The sequence below is a fragment of the Chiloscyllium punctatum genome, chromosome 45 (genome assembly GCF_047496795.1).
Source record: "Chiloscyllium punctatum isolate Juve2018m chromosome 45, sChiPun1.3, whole genome shotgun sequence".
Classification (NCBI taxonomy): domain Eukaryota; kingdom Metazoa; phylum Chordata; class Chondrichthyes; order Orectolobiformes; family Hemiscylliidae; genus Chiloscyllium; species Chiloscyllium punctatum.
In genome coordinates, this window is record NC_092783.1 from 21,439,455 (window position 1) to 21,461,558 (window position 22,104).

Below are 22,104 nucleotides of genomic sequence, written 5' to 3' on the forward strand. Positions count from 1 at the left end.
TTCTCCTTTGTGCTCTTTCCAGAGCAGTTATTTCTTTCCTGTAATGTGGCAACCAGGTTATAAAGAAAACTTCAGCTCCATCTAACTAATGTCTAATATAGTTTCCAGCGTTATATCCCTGAGAGGGCAGCCTTGTGGGCTGAAGGTGACTTTTATTCAATACCTTAGCCAAAAGAAGAAATCATCCCATATACCTTCTCTCCCATCTTATCTACTTGTCCTGCGATCTTCAGAGTCCCGTGAGCATGTACTCCAAGAGCTCTCAGTTCTCAATATTCTTCCTTTTTTTGTGTATTCTTTTGCTTTGTCAGCCTTTTCCAAATGCTTAACCTCACAGTTCTCAAAATTGTATTCCATCAGCTATTTTTCTGCCCACTCAACACAAGCATTGACATCATCCTACAGTTGATAGCCACCCACTTCAACAGAACTACCTGGCCAATTTTCAGGTTTGTTGTACGTTTTCCAATTAAATCTCCACATTGAAGTTTAAATCATTAACAGATACCACAAACAGCAAAGGACGAAAAGCTAGTGCTGTGGACACTTTGCTGCTTTATCTTATCTGGTATGCCTCAGGATAACCAGGGGTTCTAGATTTGGCAGTAATATCCTTTTTCTTTTTGGGGACATGTCTATACTGTATTTGTAGAAACTTGCTTCTGAATGTCCCCCACTGATTTGTCACTGACTTTCCTTAAAGTATCTGAACGTAGTCCACTTTTGCCAAGTCATATCTTAGCTTTGTGAAAATTTCCATCCCCCATTTAGAACTTTTACTGTCATTCTGTTTTTGTCCCTTTTCATAATGAAGACACTTTCCATCTGCAAAAACATCTTTTTTTTTAAGATTCCCTACAGTATGGAAACAGGCCTTTCAGCCCAACAAGTCCACTGACCCACTGAAGAGTAACACATCCAGACTCATTTCCCCCTGACTAATACACTTAACACAATAGGCCTTTCAGCATGGCCAATTCACCTAACCTGCACATCTTTGAAATGTGGGAGGAAACCAGAGCACCCAGAGGCAACCCATGCAGACACAGGGAGAATGTGCAAATTCCACACACACAGTCACCCAAGATGGGAATTGAACCTGGGTCCCTGGCGCTGTGAGATAACAGTGCTAACCACTGAGCCACTATGCCACCCCTTGATCTGTCAATCATTACGTTTTATTTCCTGTTACTGAGCCAATTTTGGATCTAACTCGCCATATTCTCTTGTATCTCATGGTCTTTAATTTTTCTTTACAGTTTGCCATGTCAGAGCTTGTCAAATCCTTACTAAAATCCATGTAAACAACATTCAGAGGCACAGCCCTCATTAATTCTTGTTGTTACTCAAATTCAACTAAGTTAATAAGACAGTAGCTTCCCTTGAGAAAACCATGCTGTCTATCCTTGATTAATGCATGCTTCTCCAAGTAACACTAAATCTTATCACTCAATATTGACTCCAGTAATTTGCCCTCCACCCAAGCTCCAGTTGATCACCCTATAAATACTTGGCCTATCTATTGCACCTTCTTTTGAACAGTAGTATAATATTTGTAGATCTCCAATCATCAGGTACATACCTTGCCTGTATCTGATTAAAAAATGCAAAATGATCCTCATCGTGTCCATTGTTTCCTCCCTAGCTTTTTTAAAATATCTTAGACTATAATTCACCCAGCCCTGGTTATTTAATCACGTTCAAGGAGAACACTTGCACTCATATTTCGTACTCATTTTATCTTATCATCTCTATCACTCTTCATTAGCTAGAATGTCTGCACCATCCCTCTCCTATGTGAAAACAGAGACAAAATACTGTTTAGAATCCTGTGTACATCTTTTGCATCTATGCACAAGTAACCAGATTGGCCCAACCCTTAGTCATTTTCTTGCTCTTAATGTACTGATAAAACCTCTTCAGTTTTGCTTTGTTTTACTGGCCATTTTTTTTTTGTATTGTCTCTTTGCTTTCCTAATTTCCTTTTTCTCTTTACCCTTGTGTTTTCTGTACTCCCCTAAGATCTTAAAGTATCCTTTTGTTCAAAGTTATCAAAAGTCTTACTTTGCGGCTTTATCTTATCTGGTATGCTTCAGGATAACCAGGGGTTCTAGATTTGGCAGTAATATCCTTTTTTCTTTTTGGGGACATGTCTATACTGTATTTGTAGAAACTTGCTTCTGAATGTTCCCCCACTGATTTGTCATTGACTTTCCTTAAAGTATCTGAACGTAGTCCACTTTTGCCAAGTCATATCTTAGCTTTGTGAAAATTTCCATCCCCCATTTAGAACTTTTACTGTCATTCTGTTTTTGTCCCTTTTCATAATGAAGCGAATCTAACTGAATTATGATTACAGTCTATAAAATGGTTACCCACTGGCATGCACATCATTACCCAAGACTAAATCTAGAATTGCATATTTTCTTGTTGAGTTGGTTATGTGTTCGTTTTTAAAAATTGTGCTGTCTGTGGCTTAATACTGTTTGTAATACAGTTAATATTTGGGTAGTTAAAGTCCCCAACTATTATTATCAATTGTTTTTGCATTCAGAGGAGCAAATATGTAGGCAAATCAAGTCCCCTATTTGGGGATCTCTTGTCCACAACTAGTAGTATGGTTCACCTTCTTTTCTTTCTGAGCTCATACCATATGTCCTCATTTGATGTTTGATTTAGTTTATCATCCGTTCTCATAGCTCCAACTGATTCTTTAATCAATAATGTTTAATTCCCATCATTTTTTATCCCCTTCTCTATCCTGCCTAAAATCTCTATTTCCAGGGATGTTGATTTGCCATCTTTAAGCCAATACTCTGTTGGCATAGATAAATGTCAGCATGATATTATTTTCAGAGGCCTCAGCTTAATGGCTTTATTTGCTACACATCTTGCACTTGCATATATGCGTTTTGCATATATGCATAATAATATTGACAATTTTATGTGCTGTATAATTTTTAATCTGTTTCCTCTATCTTTCAAAATCACTTGTTAACTTGCTGCCTTCTGTGCCTTGCTCTGAATTTGCCTTCATATTCCCATCCCTTTGTCAATCTAATTTAAACCTTGTCTGACAGCACCAATAAATCTCCCTGCAAGAGTACTTATCCTGGTGCAGACTGTGTGCTTGTATAAGTCCTACCTTTCCCAGCACTGGTCTCAATGATTGTAAATCTGATTGCCAATCTCCTACACCAGCTTTCTAGCCAGGTGTTCAGTTGCTTGATTCTCCAAGTTCTGTTCTCACTGGAGTAATCCTAAGACTACTCATTTAGATGTCCTACCTTTTAACCTACCCTCTCTACTTCCCTGAAGTCTTCTTTCAGAACCTCATCTGTATACCTTCAGGGAGACAACATGCCATCTTGGAGTCACATTAATGGCTGCACAAAGGCCAGTCTTGACCCCTACTTCTTACCTATCTTTTTGTTATCTGCAAATTGACCATACCTTCAATCTCCTCATTTACATCATTCTTGTAAATTATAAAAAGTTGAGGGTCCAAAACCAATCTCTAAGGGACTCCAGTCATCATGTTCTGTTAATCAATCTGTTTGGCATACTCTTTGTTTATTGCCAGCCAGTCAAATTTCTATCCATGCTAATATGTTACCCATTCAATAAGCCATTATTTACCACAGCTTTTGATGTGGAAACTTAACAAATGCCTCCGGAAATCCAAGTACAGTATGTCTGCAGAATTCCCTTTATTTACAGCTCATGTTGCCCCATCAAAGAGCACTAATAAATTTGTTAAATATAAAATCTCTCTTACAAAACCATGCTGACTTTTTATTATTACCTTGTATTTCTCTATGTGTCAAATGATAATCTCTTCAACCATCATTTCTACCACCTTCTCCATGATAGGTGTCAATCTAAATGGCCAGTAGTTACCTGTTTTCTACTTTGAAGCCATCTTGAATGTGGGAGTTATCTTTGTTTCTTTCCAGTTTGCAAAATATTTGTTAAAAAATTATGAGGGGCATGGATAGGATAAATAGACAAAGTCGGGGAGTCCAGAATTAGAGGGCATAGGTTTAGGGTGAGAGGGGAAAGACATAAAAGAGACCTAAGGGGCAACTTTTTCACACAGTGTAGTAAGTGTATGGAATGAGCTGCCAAAGGAAGTGGTGGAGATTGGTACAATTGCAACATTTAAATGGTATTTGGAGGCAACGAGGCAACATCCACCCTCCCTTTTAAGACTGGGAAGCACCTTCTTCCTCTTGACCACCCCTTAATGACCTAGGTGTACCACTTGAACACATCCTTAGCCATAACCTTCGATTGCACCATTTAGACTCCAGAGAGGGAGAACCTGAACATAGATCACTGAGCTTCATTGCAAGAAAATCTACAAAACTGCATAAACTAAAATAATTACAGCCAATAAATCTACAAAACTTATAATAACAGGACATTGGTTAGGCCACTGTTGGACTATTGCATGCAATTCTGGTCTCCTTCCTATTGGAAAGATGTTGTGAAACTTGAAAGGGTTCAGAAGAGATTGACCAGGGTTGGAGGATTTGAGCTATAGGGAGAGGCTGAACAGGATGGGGCTATTTTCCCTGGAGCGTTGGAGGCTGAGGGGGTGACGTTATAGAGGTTTACAAAATTATGAGGGGCATGGATGGGATAAATAGACAAAGTCTTTTCCCTGGGGTCAGGGAGTCCAGAACTAGAGGGCATAGGTTTAGGGTGAGAGGGGAAAGATATAAAAGAGACCTAAGGGGCAACTTATTCACACAGAGGGTGGTACGTGTATGGAATGAGTTGCCAGAGGAAATGGTGGAGGCTGGTACAATTGCAACATTTAAGAGGCACTTGGATGGGTATATGAATAGGAAGGGTTTGGAGGGATATGGGCCGGGTGCTGGCAGGTGGGACTAGATTGGGTTGGGATATCTGATCGGCATGGACAGGTTAGACGGAAGGGTCTGTTTCCATGCTGTACATCTCTATGACTCAATGACTCTAACAAAAACAAAAAGTCACCAAAGGTACTGATAAAAGGAATTTACCCCTCATTCAAAGGGGGCACCTACACATCCCACAACCCTACTAACCATCCAAACCACCCTCTCAACTCCTACCAGCTAGAGTCACGCCACATACACCAGCAAACTGGTAGGAAAAAAAACAAAAACAAGATTAGTACTATAAAGAAGTAAGTTAAAAATAAATATGTCACCCATCCCTTGGTATAACTTAGCGTAGAGATTAAAGGTAAATACTTTATTCATCCCAAGCACAATTTAACACAACTAACTACTAACAGAAAGGAAAATCCATCAAGTTCTTTTTAAAGAAAAACAAACTGGAACAGGTCTGTTCTGTATGCCTACTCAATCATCCGATTTTAAGTCCGCGTGTCTACAAAGTTCCTTGCTTTCTTTTGCGAGTCGAATAAATGTATAGATCCATAATGATTGATTTGAAGTACCATTGGATATCTTAATGACTTCTGGATCCCAAACTCATTCAATCTCCTCTTGACACCATCGTAGGACTTGCTTTTCCAGATCATCGCCGCCGAGAAGTCTTGAAAGCACATGACCTGGAGCCCCACATACCAACACCCTCAGATCCCTCCCCGGGCTCTGGAAACTTCCATGATTCTCTGCTTGTCTTTATAATAATGGAACATTACTAGGACAGGGCAGGAGTGCTTGTCCATACCTGGCTTTTGTGCCGTGACCCAGTGGGCTCTCTCAATCTTTATTCTTCCCTTTCAGATTCCAAACTAAGGAATCCTGGGAACCACTTCTCAAAGCACTCCACCAGTTGCTCACCTTCCATCCCCTCTGGCATGACAAAAGCACGCAGGTTCGTTCTTCTGCCCCTGTTTTCGCAATCATCCACCGACACAACAAACCACGGACCTGTGTTTCCAGGGCTTCAACCCAGCACTTGGATGAGTCAATCTCTGCCTCTACCACTGCGGCCTGGCGATCAAGTTCATCAGTTCTTTTTCCCAAGTCTTGCAGCATAGCAGATACTGGAGCCAGCTTCTCCTCAATTTTTTTCTCCGATCTGCTTCCCCAGGACCTCGCAAGATTTGGCCAGCTCCTCAACCAGGGTCTGGTGAGTAAGCAAGCCCGCTGCTTCAGTGTGCTGGGCCGTGGTCCTGGCCCCGGGCAAGCTTCCTCCTTTATAAAAGCAAATTACTGCGGATGCTGGAATCTGAAACCAAAAGAGAAAATGCTGGAAAATCTCAGCAGGTCGGGCAGCATCTGTAAGGAGAGAAATGAGCTGACGTTTTGAGTCTAACTGACCCTTTGTCAAAGCTTCTTCCTATCTTTGGCATTCCTCTGCAGAAAAACAAAGGTAAGTAACTTTTTCAGGTTCTCAAGCAGTTTTACTGTGTTTTTACTCACAGTACCGTGGGTGGGACGGGTTCTAGCTCTGTCCTGTTGATGATGTGGTGTGGAGCCCAGCGAACACAATCCTAGCAGGACACCGCCATCTTGGATCCCTCTGGGTCCTCCATTTTAAGCTCTTCTTTATAGTGGGATTATATTTATCCTGAGTCCTTAACTGCCTCTTGGATCTCCAATGATGTATTCCCTAGCCAAGTATGCAAGTTCAGTTCAGCCAGCTTAGCTTTCATGTGCACAAAGTTGCACTTATTTAGGTTTAATATACCAGTCTCAGACCTAATCTTCTCCCTCTCAAACATGGTGCAAAATTCAATGATACTATCAATTCTGCTACCTAAGGGTCCAATTATTCTGAGGGCAATGATTAATTTTATCATATTACACAATGTCAAATCTAATAATACCTGCCCTCTGGTCAACTCCAGAATGTACTGCTCTAAGAAACTATCTCTAAGACATTCTATGAAATCCTCTTCCAGGCTACTATTGCCTCCCAATCTGATTTTTCCAGTTTGTGGACAGCGAAGAGGGTTATCTCAGATTATAACAGGATCTGGACCAGATGGGCCAATGGGCTGAGAAATGGCAGATGGAGTTAATTCAGATAAATGCATTTTGGGAAAGCAAATCTTTGCAGGACCTATACACTTAATGGTAAGGTCCTTAAGGTACCTTAATGGTAAGGTACTTAATGGTAAGAGAGTGTTGCTGAACAAAGAGACCTTGGAGTGCAGGTTCATAGCTACTTGAAAGTGGAGTCGCAGGTAGATAGGATAGTGAAGAAGGCGTTTGGTATGCTTTCCTTTATTGGTCAGAGTATTGAGTACAGGAGTTGGGAGGTCATGTTGCGGTTGTACAGGACATTGGTTAGGCCACTGTTGGAATATTGCGTGCAGTTCTGGTCTCCTTCCTATCGGAAAGATGTTGTGAAACTTGAAAGGGTTCAGAAAAGATTTACAAGGATGTTGCCAGGGTTGAAGGATTTGAGCTACAGGGAGAGGCTGAACAGGCTGGGGCTGTTTTCCCTGGAGCGTTGGAGGCTGAGGGTGACCGTATAGAGGTTTACAAAATTATGAAGGGCATGGATAGGATAAATAGACAAAGTCTTTTCCCTGGGGTTGGGGAGTCCAGAACTAGAGGGCATAGATAGGTTTAGGGTGAGAGGGGAAAGATATAAAAGAGACCTAAGGGGCAACGTATTCACACAGAGGGTGGTACATGTATGGAATGAGCTGCCAGAGGATGTGGTGGAGGCTGGTACAATTGGAACATTTAAGAGGCATTTGGATGGGTAAATGAATAGGAAGGGTTTGGAGGGATATGGGCCGGGTGCTGGCAGGTGGGACTAGATTGGGTTGGGATACCTGGTTGGCATGGACGGGTTGGACGGAAGGGTCTGTTTCCATGCTGTACATCTCTATGACTCTATGTAGAGATTAAATCACTCATGATTATTTCAATTCCTTTATTTCAATTCCAATATTATTTCTTGTAAACTTTGTTCCCAAGTGTGGTTACTATTTGAGGACGTGTTGAGCACTCCCACTTGTGCCTTATTTCTGTTACTAATCCTAATTTCCTCCAAAAGAAAAAAGCCTCTTTATTCCTCTGTTCCAGAGAAGTGCCTGAGACAGAAACAAACTTTCTTTGGCACAGTTTCCATTTTTGGATAACCAAATTTAGAATTTCTATCAGTATTCATTTCAATCGCCTTTTGCAGGCCCTCCTTCAATCTTCCAGTCACAGCCATCTTTTCGCCCCACTATCTTGCAGCCTTCTTTGTGATGCCCCATGTTGCTCTTGCAGTCACATTGACTCCAACATGCAACATTCTTCTCCCCTCCATCCCACCTTGAAACTTGCTTCTCTGCTAACCCACTTGCAGCCTCTCCACTTTCCCTCATTCCCCCTCCATTACCACTGCGACAGCATCTCTTTTAGCACCCTCGTCCCTCACCTGGTGCTTTTAGCAACCTCCTCCCAAATTCCCTCTTGTATCTTTTATCTCATTCAACCTCCTCCTATGTTGAAGCCTACCTTGCAGACTTCTCCTCCTGGTACTGTCCATGCAGTCCACCTCTGCCACCCACCCCCTCCCCAAATCATCCAGCAGCCTCCCTCCTCCCCCTACCTCTTTTATGATCGACTCCTCTCCAACCCACTGTTGCAGTACCCTTCTCCTAACCACTGCTCTTGCAGCCTCCATCTCACCTTCATCCCTCTTTTGAAATCTGTTTGTGTCCCTCACTGTTCTTTCACAGCTGTCTTCACTTGATTTCCCTTCTGCAGTATCTTTCCCTGAAGCCACCCTCTCTGCCATCCTCCACCTTCCGTATCCTCCAAGCAGCCTGCTGCTTCTATCCCCTTCTAGACTCCCATCTTGCATTCTCCTCTTCCACATCTGTTTGGAGCTGTGTCTCCACTCACTTATCTTACAGCTGGCCTCCCCCTTTCCAACAGCAGACAGCAGCCCCCCAGCTCTGGCAAAAGGATTGTCTGGTTCTTGCAAAAGGCTGCCGTTGTGACTCATTAGCTCACTCACTTACTTTCAAGCTGTCTGCTGGTCCTCCAATCAAGGACTGCACCTCCCTTTTTGTGCACTTAAGATAACAGGATGAATATTGCTCCTTATAAACTTTTGATTCAATATTCATCAGATCTTTTCATAAGGTGTATTTTTGATTTATATAGTTTGTTTATTTTATACTTTTCACAAATAAATCTCTAAATGGTATTGTTATAACATTAAAATCCTATAGCTAGCTGAAATTGTGAAAGAAGTATGGTTTTGCTTTCAATTATGTATAGTAATAGAGCTCATGGTGATATTTTGCACATATTTAATTGAGATGAATCAAAGTTATATTAAGAAAAATATCAGATTGTTAGAAACAATGCCTGTTGACTCTCTAATTAACTTTTATTGGCAGAGGCTTCACATCAAGAATCATTTTTCAAATTTGTGTTACATTTTTTGCCTCAATAGATACTACACAATGGAACCTAAGGTGGTTAGCGATGGTGTGAAAGAAAATCCTTTCAAACTGTTTATTCCACCAAGAGTAAGTTGTGGTCCTATTTCTGCAGTGAGACCACAAGAAGTAACAGAGGATAGCTTTTTCATGCAGGTGAGAGAAATATGTATATTGTGAATGCAATGGAGTCATTACTTTTTTCATCTACAAATCAAAATTGCAATTAATCACACGGGATAGGATTTGTACCTCCACATGGAGGAGAGTACTGAGACAGTTGCATGTGAAAATTCACACTACTGACCAGCACTATTGGTTTACCATTACTGTACATACTGTACAAAAGAATGGAAAAGCATGACATGGCTGTCATCTGATTCTGATAAAATGTCAGTTTATCTTGGTAGTAAACTGCTTGTCAGCTTGTTCAAAAGCCTGTTGGAATTTTTGTGGCAATACATGTATTATTCAACAGATCAGTAACTGGCCACCTTGACAGAGACATAAACATTTTGGGAAGCCAATCTTTGCTGCATCATGCAATTGGTTGAGTCCAGAAAAGGATGCATGGCTGAGAAGGGCACCACGTTATTGGCTTATATATGTCATTTGGTAAGTGGAGTTTTCAGAGAAAGTAGTCTGTGTGTATTTTTGGCAGTGGAAAGGCTTATCAACCAAGTGATTATGGAATGATAATGTGGAATGATTATGTGGATCATGCGTGGGGGCCCAGTCATCATTATATGGTCCTTATGGCTAAAGGGATCAAGGGATATGGAGAGAAAGCAGGAGTAAGATACTGAAATTGCATGATCAACCATGATCATATTGCATGGTGGTACAGGCTTGAAGGGCTGAATGGCCTACTCCTGCACCTATTTTCTATGTTTTTATGTTTCTGTGATTGCATTATGTCTTCATAAATATTCTTCTATTGCATCATTTATAAGACTTTAACATATTCCCATTAACAAATATTGAACTAACTGACTTATAGTTCCTTATTTTTTGTCTTCCTTTCTTTTAGAATATGGTGTTACATTGGCATTTTCCAATCCACTGGGATATTTCCAGAACTTAAGAATTCTTGGAAGATTATTATCAGTACATCTAGTATGTCTGATTTGGAGATGCCAGTGTTGGACTGGGGTGTACAAAGTTAAAAATCACACAATACCAGATTATAGTCCAACAGGTTTAAATGGAAGCACTAGCTTTCAGAGCGCCGCTCCTTCATCAGTGGTTGCGCAGGACCCAATTGTAAGACACAATTGTTTCCCCTGCCTCATTCTCTACAGGGCCTGTGTTCACTTTGACCTCTCAGGTTAACCTGAGAATGTAACTTTTAAAAAAGTTTTGTGATTTACATATGAAAGAAGTGAAACTATCATGGTATTCTAACAGATGAAAGACTCAACAAACAATAAGATATTTTTCAATGTATAATTTCAGTTACATCACACTGTAAACTTTTGCTATAAATTCTGTGTGTTACAATTGTGCTCTCCACAACCACCTGATGAAGGAGCGGCGCTCCGAAAGCTTCCAGTTAAACCTGTTGAACTATAACCTGGTGTTGTGTGATTTTTAATCTAGTATGCCTAGCTACTTCCTTTAAAATCCTAGGATTTTAATATCCAGTACAGGAACCTATCGGCACTTAGTCTCATTAATTTTCCTATTGTCATTCTCCAGTGACATTCTTTAGTTTTTAGTTTTATTTCCTCTCCTGCTTTGACCCTTTACTTATTTGGTATTTTTGGGAATGCTGGTAATGTCTTCTACTGTGAAGACTGATGGAAATTTATTACTTACTCCTCTACCATTTTCTGGTTCCCCATAATTGTTTCCCTGCCTCATTATCTATGAGGCCTGTGTTCACTTTGGCCTCTTTCTGCATTGTTACATTCATGCTATTTGTTATTTTACATCTTTTTTTGTGTCTTGATTTTGCTTGATCTGTTGATTTTTAAGAGCTCCTATTATATAATTGTTAAGACGAATGACTGTCACTGGCAAGTCACCATTTGTTACCATCTCTAGTTGCCCTTTCGAAGGTGATGGTGAGTTAAAATATGAACATATTGAAAAATAGTTTGTGAGGCACTGCTATTGTCCTTTTATTTGATTTGCATATATGTCAGTGTCATGTACTATTGTTAGTATGGACTTCATTTTATATTACATGCACTTCTGAATTGCTGAGTCACTTTGGTGACTTGATACAAATGCTTTGGTCTGCATTACTTGCAGTAATAGATGGTGACTTAAGGGAAAATGAATGTTTCTATATACCAAATGTCTAATAATTCCACCCATTTGGAGTGGGCTAGAAATTTTTATATTTCACAACAGATCAGAAAAAGTGCTGTAATTAAATGATTGCTTGTCACCAGAACAATTTAGACTACTTTGCCTTGGGGCATTTCTCTTCAGATCTTGGTTGTGACAAATTTCTTCCCTAGAAAATCATTGTTGCAATTAATGTCTGCCTAGCTGATGGTAATGGAAATTGTGCTCTCATTGTTGATTGCTGAAGACCTCCGACCTCAAAACATTCTTACACATACTGTCAGAAGCTGTAAAAATCATGGTGACATTGTAGCTAAGTGTGAAGTGATTCACTTTGGTAAGAGTAATAAAAAGATGGATTACTGGGCTAATGGTAGACTACTTGGTAGTGTGGAAGAGCAGAGGGATCTTGGTGTCCATGTACACAGATCTCTGAAAGTTGCCACCCAGGTAAATAGTGCAGTGAAGAAGGCATATGGCGTACTGGCTTTTATTGGTAGAGGAATTGAGTTCCGGAGTCCTGAGGTCATGCTGCAGTTGTATAAGACTCTGGTGCAGCCGCATCTGGAATATTGTGTGCAGTTTTGGTCGCCATACTATAGGAAGGATGTGGAGGCACTGGAACGGGTGCAGAGGAAGTTTACCAGGATGTTGCCTGGTATGGTAGGAAGATCCTATGAGGAAAGGCTGAGGCACTTGGGGTTGTTTTCATTGGAGAAAAGAAGGTTTAGGGGTGATTTGATAGAGATGTACAAGATGATTAGGAGGTTAGATAGGGTTGACAGGGAGAACCTTTTTCCACGTATGGAGTCAGCTATTACAAGGGGGCATAGCTTTAAATTAAGGGGGGGTAGATATAGGACTGATGTTAGGGGTAGGTTCTTCACTCAGCGAGTCGTAAGTTCATGGAATGCCCTGCCAGTAGCAGTAGTGGACTCTCCTTCTTTATGGGTATTTAAGCGGGCATTGGATAGGTATATGGAGGATAGTGGGTTAGTGTAGGTTAGGTGGGCTTTGATCGGCGCAACATCGAGGGCCGAAGGGCCTGTACTGTGCTGTATTCTTCTATGTTCTATGTTCTATGAACTACTTCTGGCTCATTCCAAGGATCAGCAGTGGACCTTGATGGTGTTTCTCAATGTAGTGAACACCATATTGCAGATGATCAACTTCCTATGAGTGAAAGCAGTGGCAGTACATACAATTTTGAACAGATTGAGCTTCACAGGAACGAGAGATGCAAAACAATTGTCACATTAAGAACTGTCATTATGCCATTAAATTGGATCAATCCTTAAGTTCCATTTTGGATATATGCTCATAAAGCCAAGTGAGTTTTACTATTCTGACCAGTAAATGTCCCTCAACCAACATAGAGAAAATTTGATTATTTTATCATTTGCTCAATTGTTGCAATTTGCAGAAGGAAATGGTTTTAAGCATCATTAGGGAGATAGTCCAGGAGATGCAAGTGCTAGGCAGAGTCACCACAGCATTGAGCAATTTTGATTAAGGATCCAGGAGTCACTAATGCAATGTTGCACTCAAGAAAGGATTGCTGCTTTATTTCAAATAGCTAAAAGTTGTATCCAGTTCCTCATTAAGCAGAAGTAATAACAATCCTGAGGCTCCAAATTTCTTTAGTATTCACCAAAATCAGTGGGTTCATAGATGACTCACACAAAACTCTTCATACTGGCAAAAAGGTCACCATAATACATTGGAATGGGCATCTGTTCCATCAGTAATCATAAGACCATAAGAAAAATAGGAACAAGAGTGGGCAATTTGGTCCCTATTGAATGGTTAGTTCTGTCATTCAATAGGGCCATAGTTGATATGACCCTCCCCACTTTCCTGCCCTTTCTCCATATTCCTTGATTTCCCTGTCGATTCGGAATCTATCTGTCTACCCTTAAATATACCGCAAGGTCTGTGTCTCTACAACCCTCTGTGCCAATGAGTACCAAAGGCTCTCAACCCTCTGACAGGAGAAATATCTCTTTATCTTAGTCTTAAATTGGTACATCTTTACTCTGAGACTATGCCTTTTGGCCCCAGACTCTTTGTGAGGGTGCAGTAAGACTTCACTACCCTTCTACTCCAATCCCCATGAAATTCAGGTCAACATTCTGAATAGCCTTCCTAATTGCCTGCTGCATTTGTGTGCTAGGTTTTGTGCACAAGTATCCTCAAATTCCTTTGTTTGCAGCTTTCTGCAGTTTTTGTCCATTTAAATAATTTGCTGTTTTGTTCTCCCTTCCAAGAAGTACAACTTCACATGTTCCCAGATTATACTTCATTTACTAACTTCTTGCCCAATTATTTAACCTATCAATATCTCTTTGTTTGTATTGTTTTCACAAGCCTTTTCACCTATTTGTGTCATCTGCAAATTTGGTTGCAGTACATTCACTTCCTTCCTCCAAGTCATTAATATGTATTGTGAACAGTTGTAGTCTCAGCACTGAACACTCTGCAACCCCACTGGTCACAGGTCACCAACCTGAAAAAGAGCCCCTTACTTACACTTGCTGTTTCCTGCCTACTAGCCAGTTCTACATCCACCAATATACTAACTCATCACGTGACTCAGTGGTTAGCACTGCTGCCTCACAGGGTTTGATTTCTGCATTGGGTGACTGTCTGGAGTTTGCACATTCTCCCCATGTCTGCGTGGTTTTCCTCCGGGTGCTTCGGTTTCCTCCCACAACCCAAAGATGTGCAGGTCAGGTGAATTGGCCATACTAAATTACCCGTATTGTTAGATGCATTAGTCAGGAGTAAATATACAGTAGGGGAATGGGTCTGGATGGGTTACTTTTCGGAGCGATGGTGTAGGCTTGTTGGGCCAAAGGGCCTGTTTCCATAGTGTAGGGAATCTAATTTAATCAACACTGTTAGCGCGGATGAAATGATCTCAGTCCGAGCCCAGAGTGCGGTTCGACAATCGGTAATTTTATTAAAGTGTTTAAAGCCGGCGGAGACCAACCGAGGTCCGAATCTCGATCGCTCTCTCGTTACCCCCGCGATGTTACAAGTTATATACTTCATGAGTAAGGATGTAGGAGATTGGGTATGAATGAGTGTGAATGGTGGCAATCATGGCTGGAGTATGTGTGAATGTCAAGCTTCCTGCCGTCCTCGGAGAGTCGGCAGCATACACAAAAGGTGTGCTGTTTATCTTTACGTAAATGGGTCCGGGTGCTATCTGCTTGTCTCTCCGTGAGGGCTGGAGGCTAGCACCCACCTTTGTTACTTTCAAAGTGTCTGTTAGATTCATCCTGTTCGTTTGGTGTTTGCCTTTTGTGTAGGACTGTTTTGCATGATCAGGTTATGGGTGTGTGTCAGTTGGAACCTTGACGAGATTATAAGGTGGGTTTCGATCTGTGAGTCATGACCATTGTCTGGAGTCATGACTAGTGTCTGGTCCGGTGTGTATTCGGATCTGTCTTTGGGCCCCCTTCTCCTGATCATGTGGTCGGGCTGGCAGCTACTGTTTTAAAATGAATACTGTTTGCTTTAAAATGGATACTACTGGCTCTCCCGATGTGGGCCTTGCTCCACGGTAAACACGGGGCGGTTTATCACCCCCCTTCAACACCATGACCTCTTACCTTATGCTTTACTCTGTTGTGAGGTACTTGTCGAGCACCTTCTGATTCCCCTCTATTCACTCTGATTGAAACTACCTCAGAAAATTTTAATAAATTAGTCAGACATGAGTTCCCTTTCATGAAACCCTACTGACTCTGCTTGATTAGATAATGGTTTACGAAATATTCTGCTATTGCTTCCATAATAATTGATTCCAGTGTTTTTCCAATAATAGATGTGAGGCTAATCGGCCAATAGTTACAGGTTTTTGCCTCCCCCTGTTTTTGAGTAGGGTTGTCAAATTAGCAGCTTTTTAATGTTGTTGATTTTTTAGGCTTCTAGGACGCAAGCCATCAGGGCCAGGGAACCTTTGTACCTTTTAGCCCCATTAGTTTGTCTAATACTATTTCTTTAGTGATAGCCATTAGTGGATGGCTTCACCAGCCAAAGCCATGCCACCACCAGAGTTTTGCTCAGGGCTTCACCAGCCCAAGCCTTGCTGCTGCAAGAGTTCTGCTCTGGGCTACACCAATCCACACCATGCCACAGCAAGAGTCCCACTCTGTGTTTCACTAGCCCATGTCATGCTGCTGTTCAAGTCGCACTCCGGGCAACACAAGCTCACACCGTGTCGCTGCCGAAAGCCGCTCTGGGCTTCACAGGCTGGCTGACTCTGATTACTCTGCCTCTGAAGATGCGTCCGCTCCTGACCCCATTGAAGCCGTCTTCCTATTGAAGAGCTCACTTTATAAGGTAGTTTAAGCAAAAACTGAAAGAAAGCCGAGAGAAGTAGGTGGAAGAACAAAAGAATGAAAAGGACAAGCCCGGGCAAAGGAGCTACAGACAGCCTACTCTTCTGCCTATTATTTTAAGTTGATTTTTTTCTATAACTTCTGAATTGCTTGTTACTGTTGGAATGGTTTCAGTGTCCTTAATCATGAAAACTGAGGCAGAATATTGATTTAGTGTCTTCATCATTTCTGTAGGACAAAAATAAATCTTAACTTCCTTGGTTAGCCATGGTTGGCTTATGCCTGTCTTAGAATCTTTCCTTTTTTTGCTGAGAATCATGAATAACTTCTTCAAATATCTGTCAGTGCTTGCTTCCTATCATTCCTGCTAATCTTCCCACCTAGTTCACTTCAGCTAACTCTATGCTCATTTCGTCGTAATTTCCTTTAGTTAATTTAAATACAATACCTAAGTTTCTCTTTTTCAAACTGGATATTAAATTCCATCATGTTATGATCAGTACTTGTTCAGGATCTTTTACTCTTTGGGGTCGTTTAATAAGGCTGCCTCATTAACATTACAAGATTCTGCACCCTGGTTGACTCCATGACACATGGCTCAAAACTGTCCCAATGCACTCTATGAATTTGTTGTCTTAGTTACCCTTTCCAATTTGATTAACTCAATCAACATGATGATTAAAGTAACCCATAATTATTGCTCTGTTCTTTTTACATACTCCTACTATTTGTTGATTTATAGCTTTGCCTACAGAGTGACAAACTGTTTGGGGTCTGAACTCTACTCCTGCCAATATTTTATTCCCTTGCCTTTCTTTTTGCTTTCGTCCAGATGGACTATACATCAACTGAGCCTGGGGCTCTTTGTAGCCCATTTCAGTAACATCTGTGAGATCATATTCATTTACCTCAATTATTCCCCTGGCTCCAATTGGCCAATCAGGGATTCCATGAAGGAGGCCACTCAAGGTCAAGCGGGAAGCCAGTATGGAAAATGAGAGAGCCAGAGGGAGGAACAGGCTGCGAGCAGAGTAGAAGTGGGAAGAGATAAGGCTGTGGCGAGATCATGAGTTGGCAAGAAGCAGTGGAGAGATGGATGCCAGCTGTGGAGAGTAGTTTGAGCCAGATACCAATGGATGAGAGTAGAGGGCCAATGAGTGAGGAATTCTGTTATATTTAGAGGAACTGGTGGAGATAATGTGACCATAAGATTTCCGATATGTTATCTCCATGCCAACCTGGGATTTGGGATGGAATCAGTCTCTGAGTGATACCAGACAGCGGTGTCTGTCAATCACAATCTTTCTTAAAAGGTTATTTGGATAATACCTATTAGTAAACCATTAATCAATGCTGAGGAAATTGGCAGACAAATTCAAAGCTGTAGTAAATTCAACTCAACTTCTCAAGAAAGATCCTGTGCTCTGGATGCAAATAAGATTTTACATGTAAGGGGGGGGTATTGACTGGTTTAGAGTCCAACTTCTGGCTGTAAATGTCTATTGTTAGTTCCATTTGTGCAAATGAAAATAAAAACAGGCTTTTAAATAAAGATGTGTTTTACTGTTGTGCTTTGCACATTCAGGATTGGAGGACTCTGTGATTTTGTCATAAAAATCGGTGCAGTTTGTTTTAAAGAAAACGAGGTAGAAATATCATGAAACAAAAATGTCTAAATGGTATCTACTGCTTTTAATAATTAAGTTAGATAGGGATGTCTATATTGACAGGCCATATTTTGAGAAATGTCATCAGAAAACAACATTTACAACTTCTCCCCCAGATTCCTGTTTTTGGTCACCCAAAATATGCAACACAATAGAGCCTTGTTTCCCAAAGTTTTTCAGTGTCATCCTAAATTAACTTCTCAAAATCTGGTCACGTTTTCCTCCTTGAATTAACTGCATAATGTCCACATTTATGAAGAAAGAACAAACAAAATTACAGCACAGAACAGGCCCTCTAAGCTTGCACTAATCAAGATCCTCTATCTAAACTAGTCATCTATTTTCCAGGGATCTGTAACCCTCTGCTGCCTGACCATTCATGTACCTGTCTAGATACATCTTAAATGACGCTATTGTGCCCTCCTCTACAATCTTCACTGGCAACTTGTGCCAGGCACCCACCATCCTTCGCATAAAGAATTTTCCATGCCTATCTCCCTTAAACATTTCCCTTCTCACTCAAGCTCATATCCCTTAGTAATTGAGTCCCTTACTCTGTGGGGAAAAAGCTTCTTGCTATCCACCCTGTCTATACCTCTCATGATTTTGGAGACCTCAATCAGGTCCCCCCTCAACCTCTGCATGTAGTATGCCTTCTTTACCACTCTATCGGCCAGCGTTGCCACCTTCACGGTACAATGGACCTGAACATCTGGATCTGTACATCAGTTTTCCCCAGGGCTTTTCCATTTATTGTATAGTTTGATCTTGGATTGGATCTTCTGAAATGCATCACCTCGTATTTGCCCAGATTGAACTCCATCAGCCATTTCTTCACCCAACTCTCCAAGCTATCTATATTCTGCTGCATTCTCTGAAAGTCCCCTTCACTATCTGCTACTCCACCAATCTTAGTGTCATCTGCAAACTCTCTAACCAGACCACCTATACCTTCCTCCAGATCATTTATATATATCACAAACAACAGTGGTCCCAAAATGATCCCTGTGGAACACCCCTGGTCACTGATCTCCATTTTGAGAAACTTCCTTCCACTGCTACTCTCTGTCTCTTGTTGTCCAGCCAATTCTCTATCCATCTAGCTATTATACACTGGACTTCATGTGACTTCACTTTTTCCATCAGCCTACCATGGGGAACTTTATCAGAAGCTTTACTGAAGTCCGTATATATGACATCTGCAGCCCTTCCTTCATCAATCAAGTTTGTCACTTCCTCAAAGAATTCTATTAAGTTGGCTTACCCATCCTTCTCTGACATGACCTTCTCTTCACAAAACCAAATTGCATTTCTCTGATAAGCCCATTTTCTTCCAAATGGAAATAGATCCTATCCCTCGGTATCTTCTCCAGCAGCTTCCCTACCATTGATATCAGGTTCACCGATCTATCATTACCTGGATTATCCTTGCTACCCTCCTTCAACAAGGGGATAACATTAGCAATTCTCCAGTCCTCCTGGACCTCACCCGTGTTCAAGGATGCTGCAAAGATATCTGTTAAGGCCCCAGCTATTTCCTCTCTCGCTTCCTTTAATAACCTGGTATAGATCCTATCTGGACCGGGGATACATGTCCACCTTGCTGCCTTTAGAATACCCGACACTTCCTCCCTCCTTATGCCGACTTGACCTAGAGCAATCAAACATCTATCCTTACCCTCAACATCTGTCATGTCTCACTCCTCAGTAAATACCGACACACTCATTAAGAATCTCACCCATTTTCTCTGACTCCATGCATAACTTCCCTCCTTTGCCCTTGAGTGGGCCAACCCTTTTCCTCGTTACCCTCTTGCTCCTTATATATGAATAAAAGGGTTTGAGATTTTCCTTAATTCTGTTTGCTAAAGATAGGCCCCTGTTGGAATCTTGCATGCAGTTCTGGTCTCCTTCCATCGGAAAGATGTTGTGAAACTTAAAAGGATTCAGAAAGGATATTGCCAGGATTGGGCTGTCAGGAAAGGCTGAACAGGCTGGGGCTGTTTTCCCTGGAGCGTCGGAGGCTGAGGGGTTACATTATAGAGGTTAACAAAATCGTGAGGGGTATGGGTAGGAGAGATAGACAAAGCCTTTTCCCTGGCGGGGGTGGGGAGTCCAGAACTAGAGGGCATAGGTTTAGGGTGAGAGGGGAAAAATATAAAAGAGACCTAAGGCAACGTTTTCACTCAGAGGGTGGTACATGTATGGAATAAGCTGCCAAAGGAAGTGATGGAGGCTGGTACAATTGCAACATTTAAAAGGCATCTGGATGGGTATATGAATAGGAAGGGATTGGAGGGAAATGGGCCAGGTGCTGGCAGGTGGGACTAGATTGGGTTGGGATATCTGGTTGGCATGGATGAGTTGGACCGAAGGGTCTGTTTCTGTGCTGTACATCTCTATAGGGCTAGGATTAGTGCCTGGAAGTATGTTATTGCTATTACTGAAACTCGGTTGAGGGAAGGGCAAGATTCTATGACTATGACCTTTTTATCACTCTTTATTCCTCATTTCAGATTTGTCCAACTTGTCTGATATTCTTCCAAAGCTTCGTCTGTTTTCAGTCACCTAGACCTTATGTATGCATCCTTTTTCCTCTAAGATAGTCTCTTAATTTCACCTGTCATCCATGGTTCCCTAATCTGGCTATTTCAGTCCCTCATTTTCACAGGGACATGTCTGTCATACACGCTAATCAACCTCTCTTTAAAAGCCTCCCAAATATCAAATGTGGATTTACACCAAATACTTGGTCCCAACCTACTTGGTCCCAGCTCCTACCGAATTTTGCTATAGTTGGTCTTCCCCCAATTTAGCACTCTTCCTTTAGAATCACTCTCGTCTTTGTCCATGAGTTTTCTAAAATGTACGGAATTGTGATCACTATTCTCAAAGTAATCCCCTATTAAAACTTCAGCCACCTGGCCAGGTTCATTCGCCAACACCATGTCCAGTGTGGCCCCGTCCTGAGTTAGACTATTTACATACTCCTCTAGAAAACCCTCCTAGATATTCCTTACAAATTCTGCTACATCTAAACCGCTAACACTTAGTGAATCACAGTTAATGTTGGGAAAATTAAAATCTCCCTGTTGCTCCTAAGTCTTTCCATAATATCTCTACATATTTGTACCTCTGTCTCACCCTTGCTGTTGGGGGCCTGTAGTACAGCCCTAGCATTGTTACTGCACCCTTCCTATTTCTAAGCTCTGCCCGTAATGTCTCGCTGCTTGAATCCTCCATTGTGCCCTTGTTCAGCACAACTGTAATATCCTCTCTGACCAATAATGCAACTCCTCCACCCCTTTTACCTCCCCCTCTATCCCGCCTGAAGCATCTGTATTCTGGGATATTTATTTGCCAATCTTGCCCTTCCCTCAACCGAGTTTCAGTAATAGCAATAACATCATACTTCCAGGCACTAATCCTAAACCTAAGTTCATCTGTCTTACCTACTTCACTACTCGCATTAAAACAAATGCACCTCAGACCGCCTGTCCCTTTGCGTGCATCATCTGCTCCCTGCTTACACTTCCCCTTAGTCATGCTGACTTCATTATTAAGTTGCTTACAGGCTTTAGCTACTACCTCCTTACTGTCCACTAACCTCATTTGGTTCCCATCCCCTGCCACACTATTTAAACCCTCCCCAGCACCTCAGTGAAGATCTGGACTTGGGTGGGGTGGGGGTCACTCAGTTCTGCGATCAGTCAATAAACACTATTATCACGGCAAGGCACAGGTTGTCCAGCAACATGGAGGTTACACACTTCTGTGTCCCTAGGAGAAACTGCTGCACATAGCTTAAGACAAAGACATTTTTATATCTTTTTTGAAAAGAAGTACAACCATAGTTACAGAGCAGATTCAAACAGTTACCAATCAAATTTAATAAAATGACATAATTGACAGGAACTTAACCCAATGATATTTCCAGGGAACCAACTTTGTTTTACATATCCCAAACTTTTTTTATCTCCCTTTGCACCTACGCTTGCAAAGTCAGTTAGGATGGCTAGTAATGTCTTATCTAGTCTGCAAAGGAAGCATTGTCTGCTAATCTTTGTTTCAGTACTCTATAGTTAATTCAGGAATGCAGCTTTTTGCAGGGTTAAAAGCCATTTTAAGCAGAATTGTGAATTTGCAGCCTCGAAGCCATTTTGTCATGTTACTTGCATTAAGAAACCATCCTGTCATTAAGAGCATGTGTTAAATGCTTGTTCCTGACAACAGCCTGTATTCAGAGTTCAGATCCTCACAAGACCATTGGTTCCAGTCCTGCCCAGGTGTCGACTGTCCGATTTGTAATAGTCCCACCTCCCCCTGAACCAGTCCCAATCTCCCAAAAATCTGAACCCCTCCCTCCTGCACGATCTCTCAATCCACTCATTCATCCTTCTGAGCGCTTGGCACTTGTAGCAATCCTGAGATG